At 37.4% G+C, this 5,214-nt stretch overlaps 1 pseudogene; it reads right to left on the bottom strand.

The window, feature by feature from the left end:
* Positions 1–203: 203 nt before the first annotated feature.
* On the bottom strand, positions 204–4,957 carry LOC101125603 (ankyrin repeat domain-containing protein 36B-like; annotated as a pseudogene).
* Between the last annotated feature and the right edge of the window lie 257 nt (positions 4,958–5,214).

The following is a 5,214-nucleotide window of genomic DNA, read 5'->3' as shown; positions in this document are numbered from 1 at the left end:
CATAAGTGCATGAAAAAAAGCTGTACCTTATAATGCTTCTTTAAAAGTTCCAATATTTAAAGTAAAATCTTAGACAGCTAAGGCATTTCAAAATATTTTCATTCAAGGAATGTTTGAGCTTCCAAATATGAAAAATTGACCCTTACATGAGTCAATGTTAAAATAAATGCATTTCAGATAGTTTGAAAATAACATTGGTTGACCTATACCTTGCTGCATTCTTCCATATTTGTACCATGTAAAAGAAGTTTTTCTGTCATGGATGTATCTTCATTACACACAGCATAGTGTAGAGCAGTCCTTCCAAAGAAATCCGTAATATTTGGATTGGCACCATTTTGCAGCAGAATAGTTGCACAAGCCTCCTGCCTCAGTTGTACAGCCTGTCAGTATTAGAACGAGAAACATGCAGATACTGAAAAATCAAAATAAACACTCCGTAGGATTTACTAACTAGTTATATGGTGGTATTCCAGTGAGATAAATTCATTTTATCCTACGTACTTAAACCAAATCTATCTCATGCTCAAAGAGTCAGCTACTATATACCTTGATTAGAGGTGTCCTGCATTCACTGTCGCAGAGGTTAAGCTCACATCTTGTGGACACCAGCAGAAATACCATTTTCGATTGGCCAGTGGCACAGGCCAAATGTAGGGCAGTCCTGTGAGAGTGACAGGACTTTTTAAAATATGTAACTGTAAGCATTAATTAGCATGTTATTTCTCTGTCTTCAAAATAAACATGTAATTTTCTTGTGAAGAAAGTACAACATTTGTTAGCGCTTATTACTCACCACATTAATGAAAGAGCAAGCTATTTAATAGAAAAAGCTTGGCTTTTGGATTCGGTTTAATTGGGGCTTAAAATTTACTGTAAGCGCTGTCACTTAGCTGTTATTTAGCCTTTCTTTGCTTCAATTTCCTTATCAATAAAATATATAAGAATAGTAGCTATCCCACAGAACACTGCTGTGATGCTTACATAACAATCTATGCACAGCATTTAGAACACTTTCTGACACAAATAACAGCTCAATAATTTTCAGATATTCCTACTTAGAAAGACATTTTAATTAAGTAAAATGATACAATCATATCTACATTGAGGTATCTATTAAAGATTAGATGTATCATTGTATTTCAGTCATTCTCAGATGCTCATTTTCTCATTATTCTCTTATATAAGCTACTATTCTCTTATATATTAACATCTCCTGACATTGGAATACTGTTTACAATTCATTATTTATTACAACTATAGCTGGCAACATTTTAAACATTATCTTATCGATATATAAAGTAATGTGGCATCACCCAATCCATGATGCCTCACATTAAGTGGGATACAGTACATAGAACAGGCAGTTCTACTCATGTAATTGGCACCTAAAGTACTGTGGAAAAAGAAGGCAAAAATAAAAAAACAAATTTTTAAAACAAAGTAATTCTTACTTCAATTTTCAAAAAAAAAATAATCCAAAGAAAACTCAGGATTCAAATGAATAGGTATGGCTCATTTTTTTCAATACTTACAGAATGTTATGTAAATTAGGTATTTGCAATGATTAATAGTAGTATTTGAGACTGTCATAAGTTTTTGAAATGGCAGTTAAAGGTTATCTTTCACTATTTTCTAACTTCAGAATTGCATTTATTTAAAAAAATAAAATAAAAGATCCAATTAGGATTCATTCCTAATGCTTCCATTTTAAATCTCAACTTGCTCAGGCTGGGCAGGTAAATATGAAGTTGTTAAGGGTGGAAGAGTCCTGAGAGATGGTGGGATGTGTCTGCTACATAATAGGTATTCAGGTTATGCTTGATGAATAACTGGATTGAAAGAATGCATACATACAGTTGGGGAGTTTATTATGAAAAAAACTATAAATTAAAGCAGTGCTTTTGGAATAGTGATAATCATTTATATTTGCTCGTTTTCATTTTCATGAGGACACTGATAAGCTAAAATAATTTAAAATTGTTTGCATATATGTAATAAAGCTATAATAAAAACATATTTATATACTAAAATCTATGCATAATAAAATGATCAAGCACAAATAAAAATATTCCCTCTGCCTCTGAAAAGGCTAAAAGTTCACAGAAGATACCAATAAACAAAAAAATAAAAATAAGGCCAGGCACAGTGGCCCACACCTGTAATCCCAGAACTTTGGGAGGCCGAGGCGGGGGGATCACCTGAGGTCAGGAGTTTGAGACCAGCCTGGTGAACATGGTGAAACCCCGTCTTTACTAAAATATACAAAAATTAGCTGGGCATGGTGGTGCACACCTGTAATCCCCGCTACTCAGGAGGCTGAGGTGGGAGAATCACTTGAACCTGAGAGGCAGACTGCAGTGAGCTGAGATCGTGCCACTGCACTCCAGGCTGGGTGACAGGGTGAGACACCATCTCAAAAATAAACAAACAAACAAACAAAGAAATAATAAAATAAAATAGAAAGTGAGAATTATTTTTTTCTTTGCAAGATTTATATTTCTTCTTTTCCCAAGGACAATTTCATTAATAAAAAACATTTACTAGAAGTTTTAAACATACTGATCATTTATACATCACAGATAAGAAAAAATATCACAATACACCTGCCAGAAAAGAAGAAATGTTATATTTTGTACACATACTTGGCTTATAAACACCATAGACTGTTTGTGTGTATGTATAATCAAACCAACTTTTTTTCAGAGTACATCTTCACACCTCAACATACATCTGTATCTACTGACATCTGCGAAGGTCCCATATTGTCCCATCCTGTGGATGCACCGAAATTTATTGATAAATTTATAAAATTTATAAAATCCATTATAAGGGGTTTTCCAAATACATTGCTATTTTAAGCAGTGCTGAGAAAAACAAATTGCAGGTATCTCTATTTCCTAGAGATATTTTTGTATAATGGAATTGATGGGTGAAGGGCACATACATTTTTAAAGTGTGATACTTACCAACAAATTGTCTATTTGAAAAGTCATCAGAAATGTAAACTTTAAACAGCAGTATATGCACTGCTACTCTTTATCCTCACAAACTTGTGGATAGAAAACAATATTTCTTTCCTTTTTTAACTTAAATACCTTCTCCTCCCAGGAACACTAAATATTCTTTCCCATGTGCATAGGTTGCTTTAATATCTGAAAAAGAAAATGCTTTGCTCTATTTTAAATGAGAGTTCTTGTTTATTTGAAGAATTGTCTGTAAAATGAAAATCACTTTTTTATCTAATATGTATATACACGTATTGTCTTTTGTTAATTTTTTCTTATAAACTGGATTTTTTTTTATTTTGCTAAATCGACCTTCAGAATGTGTGCTTGTGATATTTGTAGGAATATAAACATGTATCAATATAAGTAGGCATTTGTGTTTTTTTGTTATCTTTCTTATTTTGTGTATTTAAAATTTTTAATCTGCATTCCATAACGAACTTATTTCTGTGACATAAAAATCTAGCCAGATTTCTCCAAATAGTTAGCAGGCACTTCATTTATGAGTAATTCATCTTTTCCTACTAACATGGAATGTCACCATTATCCAATTCTATTAGATTGGTGCAAAAGCAATTGCGGTTTTTGCCGCAATTACAAGTAATGGCAAAACCCGCAATTGCTTTTGCACCAACCTAATAAATTCTTACACATATTGGTGTGTTCCTGGATTTTCTAACCTGTTCCATTCACTGATTTGTTGTTTCAGCTGTTAGTAAATAACTTGTGGAAATTAACAGCACATTTTCATATCTAGAAAGGCAAGTCTTTTTTGACTCCATTTCAAAAGGTTTCTTAATGTCATCACAATAGTAAAAGAGCATGAGTAATTCAAAGATGTTAACACTTTGATAACTTTATTTGGATTATGTAAAATTTATAAACACAGAAAGAGCTCAGAACTTTAGAAAAATGTGTCTTTCTATTCAAGAACACAGTCTTCCCACTTCAAAGTTTCCCTCTAAGGTCCCTCAGTGAAAACCACATTGACATAGGTGTCCACTGATATCAAATAAATATTGGATTTTTATCCAAAGAATTTTTAGTCAGGAAGTTGATATATTATGGAAATGCTTTCTGTCATTATGCACCTTTCCATAATGTATGTAACATTATGCTTTAAAATGTGTACATTAAAAATAAAACGCTGTACATGCTGAATTGTATTAGTGAAATCACTTTAAAATGATTTATAAAGAAGCATGGTGAGTGACTGGAAACCAGTTGAAGTTTTGTTTTTGTTTTGCCGCTCGTGAAAATGGCCTGGGTGCTCGCCCCCGCCAAGGTTTCCACATCCCAGGTGCGGTTGAGCCTGCCAGGAAAGAAAGTCCAGCCGCTTTGGTGACAGGACTTGCCCCTCTCACCTCTGCACCCTTTTCCCCCACCCCATTCACCCCCACACCTCACCCCCACCTCCAATCCTCTATCCCACTGAACCCTCACCCCATCTCCCCACCCCACACCGTCCACACCCCTACCCCCCAAGCCTTCATTCCATCCACCTCAGCCCATTCACACCCCCACCCCATGCACCCCCTACTCCCCACTCCCATCCCCCAACTCACTCCACACCCTGACACCCCATATACCCCCACTCCCCAGGCCCCGCTCCACTCACTCCCAACTCAGCCAGGTACCCCCTAGCCCCCATCCATACCCCAAGCCCTGGACCATCCGCCCCACAGCCCTCAGCCTGGAAAGGGGTACTTCTCCACATCCTCCTCCCACAGCCCCGGCTCCCAGCCCCCATTACCTTCCCGTCTTGTCTCTCCTATTGGGGTCATGATAGTCGACAGAAGGTTGTTCAGTTTCTGCAGATCACCATTGAAGACAGCTCTATGGATCCTCCTCAGATCAGACGATTTAATGTAGTATCAGGGAAATGAGAAGCCATCCGAGCTCAAGCGCTCCTAGAGGGTGGGCCAATACTCTGGCTGGTAGTCTTCCATAATCATGGCTGCAAATTGTAGCCTAGGAACACTCCAGCCGTATTTCAGCTCGCCTTCTGGGGATTGCCGCCTCTGAAGCGCAACAACACGCAATGCAGTCTGTCCAGGGACCTTCGCACAGACTCTCAGGCCTGCCGCCTCTCAGCAGAAACGCCCAACAGAACCGTTAGGACCAGCGCGCACGCGCACCTTAGCCGGCCCCGCCCAACAGGCCCAAAGGGGAGAAACCGCCCTAGCAGCTCTCTGGCGCGCCCAGT

The sequence above is a fragment of the Gorilla gorilla genome, chromosome 17, assembly GCF_029281585.2.
Source record: "Gorilla gorilla gorilla isolate KB3781 chromosome 17, NHGRI_mGorGor1-v2.1_pri, whole genome shotgun sequence".
Lineage (NCBI taxonomy): Eukaryota > Metazoa > Chordata > Mammalia > Primates > Hominidae > Gorilla > Gorilla gorilla.
The sequence above is the reverse complement of the archived record's forward strand: the minus strand, read 5'-3'. Positions and strand labels throughout refer to the sequence as shown.